At 30.9% G+C, this 22,897-nt stretch overlaps 1 protein-coding gene across 1 annotated transcript in view; it reads right to left on the bottom strand.

Annotated features, from left to right (window-relative positions):
* sha (shavenoid) overlaps positions 1 to 18,576 on the bottom strand; it is a 94,063-nt gene extending 75,487 nt beyond the window's left edge. Inside the window, exon 1 of the mRNA XM_077442503.1 lies at positions 18,351 to 18,576. The gene's annotated coding sequence lies outside the window, so the exon portion shown is untranslated. The remainder of the gene's footprint in view (positions 1 to 18,350) is intronic.
* Positions 18,577 to 22,897: the final 4,321 nt, after the last annotated feature.

The following is a 22,897-nucleotide window of genomic DNA, read 5'->3' as shown; positions in this document are numbered from 1 at the left end:
CAACAGAATAGACTAGTGGTTAGCATATAATGCTTCGAACGGGTTCAAATCCTACTGGTTTCTGCTGGCCAGACCTACATAGGATTTGTGATTCCAGGTCAATCGTTTCCTATCAGAGTTTATCAATTTATCTGATTTTCAATGAAACGTTCCCAACAAATTGGCAACCTTACCCATTTTCTCACATATCTCGAGTTTGCGCTGAATTGTATAAAATTCTTCAAATTTACAAATCTGACCATTAATGTATCTGTGAATGTTAATTGTTATGTATTTACTAAATTTCGCTGAATTGTTTAAAAATGCTACAAATTTAAAAATTTGACCATAAATATGTTTCTGGTCAGGAAGACGCGTGGGGGTTACCTGTTAGGCCTTCCTGGTATAGATTAAAAAAAGCATTGATTCGTCATGATACACGGATGAATGAATGAAAAAAATCCTATAACACGGTTATAAAAAATTAAACCAAAGAAGGATTTAAGTATGATAATAAGGAAATGATACAACATGAATCGATAAACAATGCAGTATTGATTTCTGAATGATTGTGATTTTTAAATGCCTTTTATTATTACTAAATTATGTTCACAATAGATTTTATATCTACATATTTAAATAGCTACTGATCTACTGGTCATTTTCTATTTTACAATTTAAATTTAATTTTGTTACTAATCATAGTATTATATTTTCCTAATGTTAATGTACAGCATAATCGGAAAAAGAGCTCAAAATCCTATTTACAATAATTCCTACATATACATATATAAATGCTCATAATACATCTAATACATAATATCCATTAAAGACTCTCTAAAGTCGACGATCTAAAGCAGATCGTGTTTAGGTAATCTGTGACTTCTGAATGATACGAACGAAGGGTTTCGAAAAGGGGATGAAGAAGTTCAGTAACAGGTTGTTCCGTTACCCACGACCCCGCTTATCTATTATATCGCTTATTTTTTGTAAATGAAAATCATCGAGATGTTCAGATACGACTAGATAGCTGATTAGCATATTACGCCATATGGTTCCGTGATGTTAGCACGCGTTCCAGTATACATTAAAATGCATAAAGCACGCTCTGGCGCGCTTGCTTCAAGCCCTAACTACACTATGCCAATTATGCCGACGGTCATCGCTCATCTTCAACGGGCTTGTCAACCGGAAGTTCAAAGCTAACTTATGTATGTACATACTATAATTCATACGATAGTATGAAATGGTCAACATAACAAGTCTAACCACACTTTTACCACGGCCTGAAGATAATAAGTTAGGTAGACTTTGAAACTTCATACAACGTACATATTTAAAACTAGCTGAACCCGGCATGCGTTGCAATGCCACAATATCGCATGCAATTCCCGTTCCCGTTCCCGTTTATCGATGTGTTTCGATAAATGAATGTTACAGTTTCAAATTAATACTTAATAATCAAATTAAATTACAGTAATGAGAATTTGTTGGTAAAACGCAGACGGCGAACATATTTGAAATTATTCGATTATTTGTTTGTTTTACCCTAACAACGCAGGTGGCGACATGAAAACATTTGAAATTATTGGGTTGCAATGCCACTCATATCCGTTTCCGTTTCCGTTTTTGGGTGATTTTTTTACAGAAACCATCGCGGACATACACACAATAACTCACTAGGCCTGTTGTGGAAAATCTAAAATTTGCATTTTTCCAAAGTAATGCAGTAGTTTTTTTTTATTAAATATTATTATTTTATATATTAAATATAATTATTATTAAAATTATCCTAAAAAAAAAAAATAAATAAAAAGTATGTATTTGAGAATGTTTCAAACAAAATTGGTTTTTATTTCTATCTCCTCTAAAAGGTAAAATTAAATCAATACATTCTTTATTAGCTTATTGTAAAGAATAAAAGCGTTTATCAAAAAATAAATAGACTTCAAAAACAAGGAAAATAATTGGACAAATTAAATTGCTTAAATTATAAAAATCAGAAATACAATATAAATTTTAGATAATGATTTTTGTTAATAGTTTTGATTCTAAGAGATTCAAAATACTAAAAAGTTTTATGTTCAAAAATGTACATATGTCTAAAGTCCTTAAACATAAGTAAAGCCAATTCAAATTTCTCGTTCTATTTAATTCCAATTATTCAAAAAAAAAAAAATTTTAAAAATAGCAAGGCTTTTTCCTACAATTTCGTAAACAATTGAAACGAGAATAACACACCGACATGAATAAATCTATTATATATAAAATTGAATGTCTGTCTGTGTGTCTCGTATTGGCTCCTAAGCCACTGAACCGATTACGATGGAAGTTTCAGGATTTGTTGTATGCATGTCCGGGAAGATTACTGTGAAAAAAATTGCCTAAAAATGGGAACGGCAACGGGTAAAACGGGAATGAGTGTCATTGCAACGCAATAATTTCAAATGTGTTCGCTGCCTTGCGTTTTTCCGACATATGGGAACGGGAACGAGAATATATAAATAAAAAAGTAAATTCAGAAACGCGTCATACCTAAATATATTAAATATTTATTACATGTACATATGTACATAAAGCACTTAATTTTTTTTTTTAAATCAATTAATATATAACAACATAACCAATTAAATTTCACATACGGATGAACATATCATTGACTACCCCTTCCGAAAACCGAAGCATAAACCGCCGGTCAAACGAACTCGTTAAAAACAATAAGATTACGTAAATGCACAATAGTTATTATCACCACTACTATGATTAATTCAAGAGTTGGCACGCGCGCTCGCACGCCATTGTCTGCTACACGCACTATGGCTTATCGAATTATGACCGGCGTTAACCGGAACGGCAAAGTGTACCCATCATCTCACCCACCCACGTGCCAAACGACTCGTATAATACCCATTATTTTATAATATATGTAATATATAAGCGAGCATGTACGATAATAGGATATGTGTTCCATACAAATTGACGCGAATCTTCGAATTAGACGCAAAAATAGCACGTCTCTATTACGTCAATGCGTAAGTGTGAGTGTTTTTTTTTATCTGTTCAATTTTTTTCGCATTATTTATTATAAACGAACGATAACACGTTGTCAGTTGACTCAGTCAGTGTGAAATTTTCATATGAAATATTTGGTGAAAAATTGTTTTCATTTTTTGTATTTTTCCTTGGCATATGATTTCACTCAATATTATTTCAGAATTTCCTTTTAGTAATAGGTTTGCAATATTATAATATATTAAATATGTACATATAATGAAGTTAGAATTCGACCTTCGAAACTACCAGTAGTACAATATAGACAACCGATAGTACCAAAATATAATAATTTCAATGTTATGTTACTTAAATTGTTTTGAATTTAGATGAAAGCATTGTATCGCAGTTGAAGAGCGAGTCAACACTCAATGACCTTTTTGACCTGCTATTTAAAGGAGTCGCCAAGTGTATCATAAATTTAAAACCAAAGATAAATAATGCCTAAAGCATCGTACTTAAACATTAAACTATTTCCGAATAGATGTAAGAATTTATAACTCACTGATAACTAGACACCGGACCCACAGCGCGCCGTCCATTGTTAAATTGTTGTAAATGCTTTGTTAAAGGTTCGCTGAACCCCGATTCCCGGAAAAAGCACGGTCTGTATCCGTAGTCTACTATTAACAATGAGAAGTCTCAATATTGTGCATGATTGAAATAACGATTAATCTACATATGTACAAATGATCAATTAATGTGAATACTAAAATTTGATTGCACTAATTGTTTATTTAAATTAATGCCGGTTATTACCGGTACTATCGGTGGTATGTAATTTTTTTGGTTAATTTCGATAGAGACAAATATTTTCCACCTCAGTGAGCGTAGGTATTTGTGTGGTAGCCTGCGCTCATTATTATTTTCATAATTGAATGTGACGTATGAGTGGAATTTTGATCTTTTCTCTTCCATTTGGGCCTCGCAAGGATGTTTGTATTTGCGGCTGGTTCTTATATTATATGTACATATATATTGGTGCTAACTATAGGTGCAAAACATTCCCTACTTTGTATTTTATTATTTGATATTTTCACCTTATCTGCTATTATTATAATGCTATTGTTTTTTTATAATTATGTATAAATGTATTTTTTTTTTTCTGTGTATTTATGTATATATTTTTATTTTTCTCATCTCTATGTATTTTTTTCGACCATTTTAGCGCATTAGGAACTCCTCTAATGCCATAATGGTCTAAACTTAAGCTTAAAATAAATAAATAAATGATTGAAATCCCTCATCCTGATATAACGATACATATATATGTATATAACCGATCATAAACTCACTTATTTCGCAAAAATGAAACGCGAAATCATTACTCTTAAAGATTATATATTTAACAACTTTTATTCCAGTCATAATAAAGATAATTAAAATTTATTTCGATGCACCAAAACGTATCTTCGTACGGCAGAGTATAAAAATTACCACACTATCGGCCATAAAATGAATAAAAATATAATTTATTACGGTCAAACGCGACAGCCGCTTTTATAGCAATTACGCCAAATAAGTATAGGCATAAACGCCAATTTAACATTTCATCAGTACCAAAAATCGATACTTTTTCCTGAGGTATGCACACGATGGATACTACCTATAATATTTACATATACAGGTACAAAATCGTTGAATTTACGAAGACAAGATGCTAATCTGCATATGTACATATGTTTGATCTAGAAGTGCTACTTTTCGTAACCGATCGACAAAATCGGTCTTCAAACGACACCTTTCAATAGTTTCCTATATTAATAGATTGAGAATAAATTGAAAGGTCGCACATACTCGAGAAAGACTTGTAACAACACATTACCCACGTCATACATACTTTCGTGCTTCAAATCGAATATGGCAAACGATAATCAATGACGTTATAATACATATATAAATCGTTACTGATTTGCATTAAATCAAATATTAGATATCGTTTTTTTTTATTATTATTTAATTATGAAAAATATGTTAAAACAGGAGGCTATTTTGTTTGTTCAAATACAAATGTCAATTTATCTAAAAGCTTTTTAATTTTTTTTTTACAATTGTCGATCAATTTGCATCTTCATATATAACAAGAACTAGTCAATATTAAAAAATATATAAAAAAAATATTGAACACTAATATGATAGTATCATTTGTTGCTCTAATATAAAAGTTTTTATATTATAATTGACTATTTTTATTTTAAGATGAACGATCTTTATATCAAAATCTCATAATGAAAATGAATATGCATAGATGGGAAAAGACGATACTTTAAATTATTCAAAATCATCCTTGTTATCCCCTTAAGGTAAATTTAAACGTACACTAAATCATATATAATTTAAGAACAGTAAAAAATGCTTAAGAAAAACGGCGCTATCATACGTAGATGACATATTTATATCTTATAACGAAAATAAAACTAGTTATTCTTGATTTTTTCATCGCGTTAGCCGATTTATTTCACAGCCTAACAGTAGTAGGTCCTTGTCAATTAATTATTAAAATTTAAAAAAAAATCGACACGCAATATTTTAATTTAAGCAAATAAATTCAAAGTATGACTCACGCCAACATCGACAGTTCGATTTGCGAAAGCGATAAATATTAAAATATTCCGACCAACTGCTTTTGATTTGTACAAGTAGTTACAATCAATAAAATATTTCAACTCGGAATTCACCGTTCGCCATAAATTATCATTGCATTAGAGCACGTACTCCGATCCGGTCGTAAATTCTCACAAATGAAACGAGTTGCAAATTACATTATGCATATTTATTTCCGAATCATCGAATGAATAAAGAGTAGGTACACTCACTACACGCATTACAATTTTTTTTTCGTATAATTAAATATTTTATTCTGAATAGATCACATTTCCAGTTCGCTTGCTGCTATCTATATACATACATACATATGTACATACACGTGTTCTTAAATTTATTTATCTGATTCATAACCCCTATAAAGTACTATAAATTACTTTTATTTTAATCTTTTGTATGAATTTGTTTGATTTGATAAAGACAAAACTTTATTTAATGATGCTTTATAACATACATACATATAACAAATCAATTGCCATTTTTTAATTAATAGCGAATTTCTCAACTGATTATACATAAAATAAAACCATGATATTTTAGCTTACGGAAAATTTACTTTAATCAGTATTGTGACAAACTAGCTTGATATAAAATACCCCTAACAAAACAAATCTGTCAGAGAATGGCATCAGCGAAACAACCCTCACAGAAAATGTCCCCAACGAAACAACTCTTACATAAAATAGCCTCAACGAAACGAATCTCTTCCAGAATGGCCCCAACGAAACAATTCTTACAGATAATATCCCCAACGAAACAACTCTCACAGAAAATAGCTCCAATGAAACAATTCTTTCAAAGAATGGCAATAGATATAGAATTTTGAGTTTTGAAACTATTGTTCAAAAATATATATGTAAAAATCATTAATTCCACTTTTATCTGTCACTTATACATGAGATATATTAATATATGTGTTAATTAGTTATGTATGTTGTTTCAATTGGGGCTATTGCGACCGTGGGCTATTTTTTCTTGAGCCAGGTAAACAGAGCACAACAACAAGAAATCAAATAAAACTCATCTTAACATTTCAACTATCTTTAATCCACAAACAAACCGCAAACCGAATTATCCACTCATACAGATTATCAGATTCGCTCCCTAATGCTATAATAATAATAAAAAAAATTAAACTAATGCAAAGAGCTTAACGGCAACCGAACACACGCTCCATGAGAACCGATTTTTTTATAATTCAATCCAAAAAGATAAAAAAAAATCGATCGAACTACAAGGTGCAAGTGTGCATTATTCGTTACTTTGGAGAGCTATTATGTATTGAATTCTTCAGATATGCCATCAATTAGGGATGATTACTCGTAAAAATCGCACGTAAAAAAACCCATCCACATACACTACATCGATCGATTAACGTACGAATTAAAACCGAACGGAAAAAAATCAAAAGTCCATAACAAAATCGAGAACACGTTTTCAATGTAAAATCCACCGACACAATGAACACTACACGGGGGAATTTATCCATGATATAATCTCTCCAGCGTTGTATTGTTATTGTTTATTGTTATTATCGTGGCGAGAGTGCGCTTTCTATTTCGAATATGTGGGTTATACATACATATATTGTTTTGCTATACACGGAAAATCGCGTAAAAATGATAATCACACCGGCTACTCTTAGCATTGAAAAATAGGTATAATATAATATAAGCACCGAGATTAAGAACCTCTGCAATGCAGCGGTTCAAAGATGACTCAATTAAACGCTCGGTTTAAATGTGCATATACATAAATATTATACGACGGTAGACTTGCCTACGAAGTGGATATGTTTATTCGATTTTAATTCTCGGCTTGAATTGTGGGGGTGAAGTTCGCACGTTCACATTCGATATGCTTGATTATGCCCTTTAATGTTTTATAGTGTTCGTTGTAATGTGTTTTATCGAGGTGGTTTCCAAGCGAGTTCAAGCAGGTGTATTATAGGTATATTCAGCTAAAATTTACAATGATTCTTGATTTTCATTATAGCATGTATAATTTTCATAGTTGACGGCGTTCTTGTATACAATTAAATGTTAAACAATTCAATACCGGTAACTTTTCGTATAAATATTCCAATTGGTTGGATGGAGCCACAGGACATTGCTTAAAATCGACGATCTTTTTTATTTAAGTTTTCCATTAGGTCCATCGATGGAAATCCGAAATTCGCGATTTTCGCATCGGCTTCATATTTATTTAAAGTTTGAACCATTGTGGCGTTACAAGAATTCGTAATGCGCCACTATGGTCGAAAATATAAAAATATCAGCAAAAGTTCAAATAATAATAGAAGTAGTCACAAAACAAACAAAAATAATCTAATATATAATTTCGAAAAAGACTTTGTATGTACATATGTTTGTTTGTTTGGTTCGTAAAATTCGTGTCGTTTAATAAATTTAAGTAAAATAAAACTATTCAAATAAATTTAATAAAGTGCTTACTACGTATTAGATTGGCCATGTTTAAGCGGTTTACATTACAATTACCGAGCGAAGCCAGGTAAAAACACTAGTTAAATATAAAGAGAAAATTGGGAATGTCTTGCATCAACAGTCAGCAAAATATACATACATATATGTACGTACATATGTAGAAGAACCAGAATACATACGTATGATAACAGAATACATACGTATGATACGTGAATACTAAACATTTCTGCGAGGCCCAAACGGAAGAGAGAAGATCAAAATTCCGCTCATAGCACATCCAATTATGAAAATAATAATGAGCGCAAGCTACCAGACAGATAGGTTAAAATATCATATCAATGTTAAAATAATCTCTGATAATCTACGTTAACTGAGGTGGAAAATATCACATCCAAACACGACAGCAACGATTTCACTTAGAGGAGGGAATAGTTCTTATAATAGGAGCCATCCAATAAAGCACTGTGGGGGAAGGACTTTCAAATGAGCCAATATATTTTTAATTGGCGGAAGTCCAATTTTCAGTTCCAAAACCACTATTTCTGTTTGACTATTTTTTTACATATATACCAAGAAGGGCTTACAGGTAAACCCCAATGCGCCTTCCTGGCCAATTACAAACAATGCAGCATTTTTATTACACTCGATGAATTAAGAGACACTGAAAACTCGTAATTAAAGGGACATATATTAATTGTACATAAATTTTATTGTACATTAATCATACTCAAATAGTGGTGACATAGTAGGTAGAAAGGTTTTTAGCCAATTTAAATCGGGAACCGTTTCAACAATGAAATCAGAAAAATTGGCAAACTCTGATAGAAAACGATCGACCTGGAGTCACAAATATCCAAGTCTGACCAGCAGCACTACAGATATACTCAGAAAAATTCTTTTCAATCGAGGTCAGCTCATGAGATCGAACCCCGCGCCTCTCGGTGCTAGGCAGAAGCTTAACGACCAAGCTATCTATGCTGCTGGATTTTAATTCGATATGTCCATAATCTCGGAAAAGCAAAATAAAAGTATTACAGGCCACTTGTATTTTTAAATATTGTTAAACGCAAAACATTATATATTTAATGTGAACAAAGCGAAATATTTAATGTTTTACAAGATTATTCTCGAAATTATGAAAAGTAGACTTATGCTACTTTCAATTATAGCGGCTCAAATGAAGATGTCTAACTTGCACATAATTATTAGAGACATAAAGTTTCAACTATGCCAGAAACTACGGGCATGAAGTAGTACCACGTAGAAGCTGGAGAAAAAAACGAACTAATGAGAAGTTCAAAGGAATTATACCCAATCATGCCCAAAAGGAAAGGAGTAGTATAGACATATATGTAGGTAATACTTATATTCTTTCCTATATATGTAGAGCATGAAGAAATACTTTTAATATAAACACATATACATATGTATTGTATGTATATTCTATCGATCAGGGGTTGGCAACTGATTCATTCTAGAATCTACATAGAATGAAATTTTGACCGGTAGTTACGAATTTAATTAATTTATCTATTCCTTTCCAAAACTACCTGTTGAAATATCAACGAGCACAACACTGGTCAACAAGTTAAAAAATTTATAAATCTAGTATATCTTCAAAATAAAACCGAGCGTCTTTTCGATCGATTTTCGCCATTAAAATAAAAAAAATTCCATTCACAAAAATATAAAATAATAGCTCAATTACTAATGAAAGCCTATAATAATTTGCATTAGCGGAAAAGAAATACTCAATATACATAAAAAAATAATACCGACAGATTTTAAATCACTTATTTCAACGTCCATTTGATTTTCAAAGCAAAAAATATTCAATGATATAAATTCCGCCCAATTTCAAAAAAGCATTCTTCACATAAAGTACGAACCGACTTATTTGATATTAAAAAAAAAACCTCTTTAACACGCCTATAATGATTCCAATAAAAACTAACTTAACTCGCCGCTCATCAGAACGCTTTCAAATACCGTATCGAAATGTATTACCGATCATTTATATTTTTCAATTAAATATAGAATTTTTCTACCTCATTTTATGTACAGCCACAACATAAATAGAGACGGGTCCGATGCAATTACATATCTGCGCAAGTTGGCCAATGCAAACATTTCTTAGCAAATACTTATAATATACAGTACTTAATGACAGATTGACAAGAAACAAGAGTGAGAATGTCGGCCACACGCGATTCCACATCTGACACATTACAATTATGCCATATATGCACTCGTCGAGTGCATTTACGGCTGTAACACATACGTGCTGCACTTTTCAGATAAAAAGCAACTAAAATTCGAATGGCCCACTATACTTTTATAGTGCCGGATTCATTGAGAATTTATTATACCTCATTTCATATACAGTTAGCAAACACATTCTGTTGGTCATATTATAAATAGAACTGGATATGTATGTACTTACTCTTTCAATCAAAGGAAATGTTAAAAAATTTGATGTGATACGACTTAAAGCGGAATCGAAAGTTAATTAACATAGATTGAAGATGGAGACGAAAACAATCAGACAAATTACAGTTGAAGGTCACGTCATTGTTTTAGAAAAGAAATTTTTTACACAAAGACTCGTTGAATCCGAACATAAAATGCACAAATGCATTTCACTCGACTCTCCCTAGATTAACAATGTAATTCATGAACATAAACAATTACCATTACTATTACTATACTATTTGCCATGTGCACTCAGCTTCAATCATCTCACAATTTATTAAATCAGATATTTTAAAATTTCAAATGCTTATTTTATAATATTTTAACTACATTCAAATATTCGACTGAAAAATACGAAAAGTATTGCTTTAGTAAGAATGGATCCAATTTCGATCTAAAGCTATTTACAATGCAACATGTATATATATGTACATATTTCATTTTATTTTATTTTTACATAGATCTATAAAAATAAGGCCTAACAGGCAAACCCCAATGCGCCAAATCAAATATTATTCATTTAGGAAAAAGGAAAATAATGGAAAATTAAATTACACTTCCATATTGAAAGACTGCAAAAAATATATAAAAATATTGTATACGATAAAAAAATTGATAGAATTCAAGATATTACCGAATAGATGCAGTGTCTGATTTAGAATTACATACGTACAAGCTGTTACTAATTACATACATTACAATATGAGTTGGTTTCATAAGTTCGTGCCCGTTTACCGTTAAAAACCACGTATATAAATCAGGCACGAACTTATGCAATCATCCAATACTTTCGAACAAACTCGTATTAAATTAAATAAACACACACATCTCAAACGTCAGATCAACTCAACGATGCTCGTTTATATTTAGCGTTAATAATTTAATTATTACACAGGCAATGGATGACGATTATCAACATCTCATCGTGGAAAGACTCAAAAAGGCGCACTAATCCGTGTTTTTCTATTAACCTTTGAACGATTGTCAAGTTTTGATTAACGACCGGCTGCCGTGATTCTTACGGAGAGTTCCTATGTATTTATTTTATTGTGTTCTTTAATGATGAGACACACAACCGGTATCAAATACTTTCAAAAAATAACATAATAGATAAAAAAAATGTGTGAAATATTACTGTCGTGTACGTATAAAGAAAACAATAAAAAAAAACACACACACACAAGAGAAGAATATAACCGTAGGACCGTATCGGAATCGAAATCAAGTTGTACCAAATTAATAATATGTCTTGTCCTTTAATCGATAATTTATAGATGAAATTAATCACACGCGTAAAATTAAAATAAAATGTACATCAAAAAAGTGAAGTTGGGCATTCACGTAAAGATTTGTCGGCAGATAAATCGTAGAAATTTTCCAACTTTTACGCTAAACGCAAAAGCACAGTATAATCGGTTGGGTGATCCTAGTTGTAATAGTTGTCGACTTTCAAAGACTTTTTTAACGAATGGACCAAACATAGTCTTAATACTTTTTTATACCTTTATTTTGAATATAGGTATACCAGGAAGGCCTAACAGGTAAGCCCCAAATCTTGGCCAATTACAAGCATCGATAAATTATTAAATTTATACAGACATCTTTGTACAAAATTGTATAATACTAATATTTCGAGAAACGCACACATTGTACAGAGTACGTAGCATAATTAAATATATGTATATCAGCAAATTGGAGATGCTTTAAACTTGAATTTTGAAAGGTTGCTAGTGAAATCAGTTAAACTGACAAACTCTGATAGGAAATGATCGACCTGGAGTCAGATATTCAAGGTCTGGCCAGCAACACCGGGCTAGGGAATGAACCTATAACCACTTAGTTGAAAGCATTATACTCTGACCACTGATTTTTACAAATTTTCATATACAATAAGTAACGACAGAGTTCGCTCTTTGCAATAAAACTTCTTTACGAATGATATAGTGATGTTTTATGTGGCAGAGTGCGTCACGAAAGTTTGCAACACTAAAACACGAAACCAAAATGAGATATAGAGACATTTAACCCCCCCCCCCCCCTTACTATGCCTCCTCTCTTTGAGAATTGCCTCATAATCCTAAACTGATTCTTACATGGTATGCATGTATGTAATATATTAATTAGAAAATTTTGGTAAAATAGTGTAATTGTTGATATATATTTTATAGAATTTCTGACTATGCACAAATGTCAGTCAGAAATGCTTGTCTCTGCAGACAAATCTCTACATGAATGCCCACCTTTAATTAAATTCGAAAAATTCACTCCAGCAGACAGTAGTTAAGTGTTACAATAACAATAACGTCGTTTTTTTATAGTGGGAATGTCGCTCACCTATATATGTACTATAGCAATAACAACAGCAGGTATTATATACCTGTTAAATAATCGTGTCAAACACGAGGCATATGTATCTGTTCAATGGGATGGAAAATTTTTGATAAATTGATCCTAAATTCAATATTATCATATATTTTATTTCGCATGACATAAACTGAATGTGATTTATAGCCGAAGAGTTGTACAAACAAAAGACCACTATTCGATCGTTGATTGACAGTACAATTGAAGTTCAAATTTTGATTTTGAGTTTTGATAACAAAATCCAGTGTTTTTCCGAAGAGACGTGTATTGATTTATGGACTCAAACAAGTGTTCGACAAACTCTAAACTGCGATAAAATCATCTAAACATAATCAGTAATAGGATAAAATTCAACGTGATTTCATTTACACCATATATTTACATACATTGATAATTTAATGAATAAATTCCAACAACGTCAAAATTAAATATTTTTATCCTTATGCTATACGCATTCACCGAGAGATTTTTTATGCTTTTTATTTTAAATAGTTTCGATTTATCACACGTGACATTCGATATATTTTCAGTAATGTTTTGACACGGAAAAAAATACCAACAAGCGACATGTCATTGTCATTATTGTGTAAAAAAAAACAAATATACATCCGTTAATCAGTCAATTGGTATTTATAAATATAATAATACCAAGTTTACACGCACGTGTAATCTTAATGAATTGTAAAGTGCTTAGATTTTCAATGTCAAACAATAAATTAAAATAACATCCTGAATTAATCAATATAGCTTTGGACTCGCGAATTTACATATGTACATATGTATATCGGGAAGATACGACACGTATACCTTGGGCGAGTAACTTGTACGTTACTCGCAGCGTAACAATAGGGGATACAACCATTTTAGAACGTTTTGGAAATACAAGTTACTTGTCCAAGCTCATCGCATCGTGTCAACTCGGTATTAAGAAATTTAATTATATTTTCTTATCGAAATATTCGACGTTTTATGTATTTTGACGATATTTTTATTTTAAACTATCGAAATTACCCAGTGTCAACCAATTACTCAAAATCGAAATCATTATCGAAATTACCCAAATTACTAAAGCCCAAAAAAACGAATTATTTTACAATAGTTTAATAGAAACACATTTCCAATTTTATATATTTATATAAATACATTTTATATATTTATATAAATATATAAATTTTATATATTTATATAAATACATTTTATATATTTATATAAATTTTATATATTTATATAAATACATTTTATATATATATAATATATTTATATAAATATATTTTATATATTTATATAAATTTTATATATTTATATAAATACATACAAAATTTGACTTTGCCATTTTTTTTGTCTTTAAAAAAAATATAAATATCTCATAATCTATTTTTGTTCATTTACGGGTGTAAAATAAATATTAAAAAAATTAAAAATCATGTCTCAACTCATTATGATATATTCGTGATTTTTTTTAAAGGAACTAAATAACTATATCTAAATATTTGGGAGCTAAATTTTAGGTTGGCATTTATTTTTTTAAATACTGTTCTTAAAACTGTTTTAAAAAAATAACTGTTTTAAGTAAAATACGATTCCATCATAATAGTCTTTTAGGTGAACGATATTTGATGAATATGAATCGTCCATAAATGAACAGTCTGTATTCCATTTTATACTTATTTTACATTTCCAAAATTATAAAATCAAATTAAAAAACACTCATACTTCAACCTATTGGACTACCAAAATATTTCGGAAAATATAAGTACAGTGTTGAACATTTTTGCCATTCACAAAATTCATTATACTGTTATTTTTTTTTCTTACAGCTTAAATGAGAGCTTTCTACAGAATGTAGATTTACATATTTACCTACATATGTATATGTATGTACATATATACATACATATATTTTTAAAAATGTGAAAATCAACTTTGTACGCCGTGTTATAAAAGAAATCATTCAAATGCAATTAAAATTATGTACAAATAAGGGAATTTTAACGAGCGAAATGCAATTGTTTGAATTATAAATACATTCATACACACACACACTAACATATGAGAAAATTTAAAACAAAAAAAAAGAAAAGAAAAGAAAATAACACCATCGACATTTTCTTCGACGATTTACCACATTCATGTCGACAACGAAAGTCGTCCAATTTCAGCTATCGCAAACGAACGAATCGATAAAAATATTTTCACAAAATAATGCTTCAATAAGTACAAGATAAACACACGCCGAAATAATTATAAAAAGCGGACCAGTCGATAAAAAAAATAATTTAAATGTCCGCGGCTCAAATTTGAATAAAAAGACAATAATGGCGCGGCCAGTGGCTCTCAAGCGGCGACAGGCGCGCGCCCGGCTCCCCATAAAAGCACCATAATTTAACCAGAAGAAGGAATACGCCATAAAATGGAACCCGAGGCGTCCAGACCGAGATAAATATTTAAATATTATGTGCTACGCACGTAATAGTCTAAAAGCGTCTATTTCCGATTATGTACACACTCGCAGTACGCTAATTTAATTTATCTCATGCATTATTGATTTGATTATTTTATTATATGTATGTATGTATGTATGTATGGACATATGCATGTTAAATCCATGTCGTCGAAATTGTTGACCGTTTTATTTATTACGCATAATTTGGGGGAAATTAATAAATCCATACATAAACATGTCGTAAATTTGAAAGATAACTTTGGTTTAGAATTCAACCTGCATATTATGTACAAATGAATGCGTATGAAGGTACATACATATGTACTACACTTTAAGATTGGGTGCTATCGGCGATAGATTTTTAAATATTGTTATTTAGCTTTAATCACAATCGATACATATACAAACAAGTAATTTTATTGTGCGAAGGTAAATTATTAAAAATAATGCATTAAAATAAAAATCTAAAATTTAATCATACTTTTTAACTAAATTTAAAACTACACTTGGAAATAAAATAGAAGAAGCTACGTATGTACATATATATATATATAGTAATAGTATATATCTATGTAATAGTATATATCTATAGTAATAGAATTTGTGAAATTAAATTACTGTACTATTCAATACATACATACATACATACATAAGAATGTATATATTTATGTATATCATTTAAAAAAAACCATAAAAACCGACATACATACTTTTTTATCAAAATATCAGTATACAAAAAAATAATTCAATATTAATTTTTGTAAAGTTTCAACTGTGAACGCTTTCAATGTTACATATAATGCGTATTAAAACATATAAATATGCTGAAAACCTTAAATAAATAAATAACCGCTATATTTGTAACTGTACTTATATGCCATAAAACCATGAAAGATCGCCCTAAATCGACACTACATATGGCTAACTCCATATACACATTATACTTATTATTATTAATTTATCTCTAGCAAATTCGAGTTAAGAAGCATCTCGGATTGGCTGATATTATACTATGATACTGTATAATTGTTTGTAATTGGCCAGGAAAGCCTATTGGGGCTTACCTGCTAGGCTTTTCTATTATATATCTACATACATATGTATGTATATGAATAAAATGTATGAATACAGTTATTAATGAAAAACCGCACGCAAAATTAATGCTTGCGACAATCAACAAATTCAGTCTAGTCGAATTTGCGAGAAAGGGAGGGGATGCTGATTTAAATGGAACCGTCACAACGATTAAGTTAGATACATTGGCAAACTCTTACAAAAGACGATTGATTTGGATTATGCCAGCAGCGTCAGAAATAATAATCGTCATCGAGAAATTGCCGAGATAATCGAGAGAATTGAATAAAATTTTCAATTCCAGCTGGAATTCACAAACCACGTCTTTTTTACTGTGACTGTGGCTCACTGTGCTTTGTAATATAATATTTGAAATTTTCATTCTCTAATATATCATTTCATTTTCATTCTCAACAATTAAATAAATAAATAAATAATCAAATTATTTATTTCAGTTTAAGTTTGGACATTACAGGAGTTCCTAATGCGCCAAAAAGGTCGATAAAATACAACGATTTTATCGAGAAGTCGGATAGCTCTTGGAATAGGAGCCATTCGATAAAGAGCTTTGCGAGCAGGAGGTACGACCATCAAATGATGATGTCTACCACGCACAATAGCTATAATTCCAATTTAATAAACAAAAAAAAATACTTTCATATAAACACAATTTATCAAAGCTGATAACATAAATTCTGAAATGGCAGTCAGTAATAAAATATTTAGGAGTAACGTTCGATAAAAGAAAGAGATGTGCCGGCACCTCACATTGAGGCAGCGAAATGCTAGGCGATGCGGGGTATATCCTCAATATACCCAATATTTAATCGCCATAGTTCTTTATCAACTCAAAATAAAATAAAATGATATCGCGCGCTCATATTACCACTATTAACCTAAGCTTCACCTGTATAGAATAACGCCTCGAATACTAACCTTCCCAAGCTCCAAATAATACAAAATAAATCCCTAAAAATAATTTATAACGCACCAATATAAACTAACTTAAAAAACTGCATGCCATGAATAATATTCCGTTAGTTACAGACATTACTAACAAACTAACCAGTATATTCTACGACAGAATCACTAATAACCATACTAACACACTTTTAAATAGTCTCGGCGATTACAAAAAAATGTCTATACACAGATTACCTAAATAGAATCTGCTTTAGATCGTCGACTTTAGAGAGTCTTTAATTAATATTATGTATTAGATGTATTATGAGCATTTATAAGAATTGTAAATAGGTTTTTAAAATATATTACCTATTATGCTGTACATTAACATTAGAATAATATAATACTATGCTGAGTAACAAAATTAAATTAAAATTGTAAAATAGAAAATGATCATTAGATCAGTAGCTATTAAAATAGATATGAGCAGTGGTGTAGTGCTAAATAAAAAAGAAGCATGGCGGTGTTTAATTTTTAATCTATTTAAGCTGAGTTCCCTTATTTTATACATATGTATATCCTCAAGTGCGTATGGTCAATAGTTCAAAAAAAAATTTATTTCGAAGTTTTCGGTGGTTTTAGGTAAAAAAAAAGTCTGCTCACAATATTTGGTATACAAAATTTTATGACATATTACCCAAAATATTTTTAATTGTACTCGAAAAAAAAATTTCATATCAATCAAAGTGCCAGGACGGCGACCTGGCTCAAAAAGAAGTACCAGGGCGGTGACCAGGCCCAACTATACCACTGGATATAAGATGTATTTTGAACATAATTTAGTAATAATAAAAAGCATTTAAAAATCAAACCAAAAAAAACCTGATAACAATTTTCAGCCTTAAAATTTATTTCCAAATGAACCCAACAACATATCCACTAAATTTTGAACAAATAATATATACTTGTTATCTTCAACATCGGCATTAAATAAAATTCGAAATTCGAAAACTCACCTAGAATAAAAATCGCCAACGGAAAAAGGCTGAAAAACGCCCCGCACATACGAGCAAACGAAATCAAAGTTCACTCAAGTCACCATATTGTATATAGGAGGTACACACAGAACGACATAAAGTAAAAATCACACGTGTGACTGAGAGTGGGTGCCGAGCGTGAAAAGTTCGAGAGGCAGCGGCGTAGAGTGTGGGCACGGCCGTCTCCGCGCGCGTCTGACGGCTCAGTGAGACTCGCGCAGCTTCCGCTACCTATGCGCTTTTCCGGCACCAGCCCCAACCCCACGCTATGCAACTCATGCAACTCTCAATGCATCGATGCACTCTCCATAGACACCGTACTATTGAAAAAAAACCCCGCGCCGAAGTCACCATTATCTTGTATGTACGTTCGCACTGTGAACATCGAATTAACGACAATTTCGTTTACACGTCGTTTACTACACAGATTACACTGTTCGACAAATGACGATTTTTTTTGGCTCAGAGACGAGATATGATTTTTCTTATAGATCTATGCCCAGTGAACACTAATCTGGTAATAAAAAATGTTGATTGGCTCGAGATTCTGAGATATATGTGTTTTTTAAATCGCGCGATTTTTCTATATCTTGGTGTTGTTCGGTCGATGTCTCAAAATCTGTCAATTTTCTGTTCAAAATGAATATTGGAATCTATAGTGCGGTATTTTATCTTTCATTTGTAGTACTTTTCAGCTTTCAAATCTCTCTAAGTAGTCGTCCAGTTCAAATCAAAAGTCAAAAATACGTATTTTATCTTGGGATTTTTTCCCACTGTTAATACTATTTTAAATTGAGTATTTTCTATTGAAACATATTTATTGGGATAGTGTTCTGGCCACACCATTTTTTTATTTTCGTTTAAAAGGGTTAATTGGAAGTGTGCTGAATTTTAAATCGGTAAAATTGCAAGTAAAAACCCATTTAAGTAAATTACATAATAAAAACATATAATGTAATCTTATAATATAAAATTAACAATAAAAGAAAAAAAAATCAGAAAAGATAGAAAAATAAAGGAAACACAATATTCTGAATGGATCCTACATATAAACCGACCAAAAGTAACACTAAATATGTCAATGTCCGTCTGATCAGCTAAATGGTTAAACAGCCCTATGGCTGTGCATATAGCAGTATTTAAAATAATGTTAGTTTTCACTATAATTGGTGAAGACAGAACACGTTTGCGGATTCTAAAATAATTTTCTGGTGCATATAAAGTGAATTCGCTAAGAATTGGTGGATTATAAATATTCCCACGAAGAACAAGGAATATGTGTCGTGATAATAAAATACGACGACGCGATTCAAGTCTGACTAAGACCGTCATTCCCAAAATAAATTTGCTTGGATATAACCAAGAGTAGTATCCATACATTTTATAATAGAGAAAACGACAGAATTTTTTGTGAAATTTTTCTAATGAATTAATATAGAATTTTTTGTTAAGTGACCAATTTATGCAGTTAAACTCCAAAATAGGTCTGACAAAAGAATCGTAGAGGCAAATCATAGAATTGGAATTAGATAACAAATAAGATTGTCTGATTACAAATGTTAATGCTTATTTATTTATTTATCGATGTATTTCTTTATTATTATTTTTCAATAATATTGTATTTATTATAAGCTACACTAGTTCAACTTGCAATCCTTACGTTGTACATATGTTTACAACGTAAGGATTGCAATTTACCGTCAAATTTCATAAACTGGTAAACCGTAAATGATTTTTCCTACTACCGGTATACACCGGTATTTACCGCTAAATGAAAAAAAAAATCGTGGATCTGTATGTGGCTACTTTTCCAAAAACGATAATCTAGATTGAATCGTTAATAATTAAAAACAAATCTCAAAGGTGAATAATGTTATATAAATAAATTTAAGTAAATTCGTAGTAATAAATAAATTAAATTTTATATATTTAATTAAAATCTGGACCATTTGAAGTTCGGATCATTATTGAAACAACCTTCTGGTTGCATTTATTTCTATTTAGTAAATCTATCTATTATTTTGCCAGTGAATTTATCAATTTAAAATTGCGACATTTAATACTGAAAATAAACAAATTCTAGACAACCTTATCCACAATACGCCATTCGCATCTACTTTAAATTTAATATTATACGAATTTATATGAGCCGTTTTATTTGAAATCGGCGTAACTTCTACTTTTCTTCATTTTTTTTTTAGTTTTGTATATAATATTAAGATATGTAAATTATTATTTTGAATACAAATACCAATAATTTTATTTTACTACCGCCAAAACTAAAGACTACATAGACGTCACCCAGATTTAAAATTTGCAAACTTCAAACGCGTCTTAAACGATATTTTATCTCTATCGTAATGGCGGAAGATCCATTTACTTATATTGATGACGAAAATGAGCAATATGGCAAAGTATGAAAACGATCGGATAAGAGGCAAATCTTTTCCTGAATTGTAATCGTAAGTGAAACGTAAAGGAGGTTTGTAAAAATTGAACTTCCACCACTTTAAAATATAACGACTCACATGGACTTAATTCGCGATAAACGTGATACGCGATACCGGTATTCATCGATGGCCAAATTTTGGCGCTTTACCGGTCTGCCGGTATTGCAATCCCTAGTACAACGACTTCATCTACGATTTTTCCCGTGTTGAATTTAATTTTAAGGCTCCGACCACACCCTATCATTACGATCGATGGATGACCTGCCCGAAATTTAAACAGCATGCGATAAAAATACGGTACATACATACATATATGTAATATTACCTGCGATATAATAAAAATGGCTAATTATCGAAGCGGTACCGGGTATACGAACGGGCGCGTTACCCATTAGACAACCGTTAAGCAACGACAGTTGTGGAACTGGAAAATACCACTAAGCATGCTAAATCACCGATCAAAACACAAACGCGAGGCGAAGCGTTAACCTTTCGGCGAATTTTCCGTTTTTCAAATCCCCTGACGTCATATTTACACACTTATGGTACTAGGGCACTCTCATAGTAGCCGAGGCTGTGAAATGCTGTCGGATTTTTTTTTTGACGATATATGTATTGTAAGGAAAAAATCCATTAGCCGACATACATATTTTGTGAAATTGAGTTATGGTCGCTATTATAAGCCCAATTTTTCATGATCTGTGTATGTTCAGATTCTGTCAAAAGATATGTTGGAAAATGTATTTCACAAAATTATCATTTCATTATAAGAAAAAACAATACGTAAAATAGTACTTAAGTTTTAAGCAAACTTGGGATTTAAAATAGTTGTAAAGATCAGCAGCAAAGATCGATGGTAAGCGTGTAATGCTTTCAAATGACTGGTCATGGATTCAATCCCTTGCCCATTGCCGCTGGCCAGACCTTTGATATGTTGATCGTTTCCTATAAAATTTGCCAATTTGATAGGAAACGATCCTGAGTTTGCCAATTTGTTTGCGAACGAGTTTGCCAATTTGTCTGATTTCATTGAAACCGTTCGAACAAATTGGCAACATTGTCCTATTCCTCGCAAAATTCGAGATTCAATCTCGAATCGAATTTGATGATTTATAAAATGCAAAAAAAAATCTCTAATTTATCAAAATATGTCTCTATGATGCTGTGTAAAATTTCTCAATAGATTGTATATCGATGTTTATAAATAATTAGCAATAATTACTGAATTTTAAAACTTCATTGAAAATGGTTTATCAGAATGTATGCTATGTAAGTTATATCTTTTTCGTAGAAGCACGTCAGTATATGTATGTATGTATAGGACATATATTACATGGAAGTGTAAGATAATGATTTCGTCGATTCGTATATTCGTATAGTATGTATGTATGTGTATAAAAATAAAAATTAATAAATACCAAATATGAAGTTTAATTTACATACAAATGTATATAAAATAACCAGAAGAATAGACTAGTGGTTGGCATATAATGCTTTGAGCAGAGTGGTCACAGGTTCAAATCCCACTGGTTTCTGCTGGCCAGACCTTGGATTTGTGACTCCAGGTCGATCGTTGCCTATCAGAGTTTGTCAATTTATCCGATTTTCATTGAAACGGTTCCAACAAATTGGCAACCTTAGCCATTTTCTCGTGAAATCTCGAGTTTTCAGCAATCTCGAATTTCGTTGAATTGTTTAAAATGCTGCAAATTTACAAATTTGACCATAGATGTCTTTTTGGATATTGATTGATATGTATTTATGTACTTTGTATAATACTGATAATATTTCGATCAAATCCACAATTCTGTCCAGAAAGGCGCATTGGGGTTACTTGTTAGGCCTTCCTGGTATAAATTAAAAATAAAATAATAATATATAGCAATCTCTTATTTAGTATATAACTATTTATGTACAGTTTTATACCGTTCTGCGAAAGAATGTTGGAATGAATGATGACAATCACTTTTCACAACACGTAATAAAACATTTTAATTCACGGATCCTTCTTCAAATTTCATCATCAACAATTAAATATATATATATATATATATATGTATGCTACCACTAAAACAA

Source organism: Arctopsyche grandis, chromosome 12 (genome assembly GCF_051622035.1).
Source record: "Arctopsyche grandis isolate Sample6627 chromosome 12, ASM5162203v2, whole genome shotgun sequence".
In the NCBI taxonomy this organism is placed as follows: domain Eukaryota; kingdom Metazoa; phylum Arthropoda; class Insecta; order Trichoptera; family Hydropsychidae; genus Arctopsyche; species Arctopsyche grandis.
This window is presented reverse-complemented; position numbering and strand designations above follow the sequence as displayed.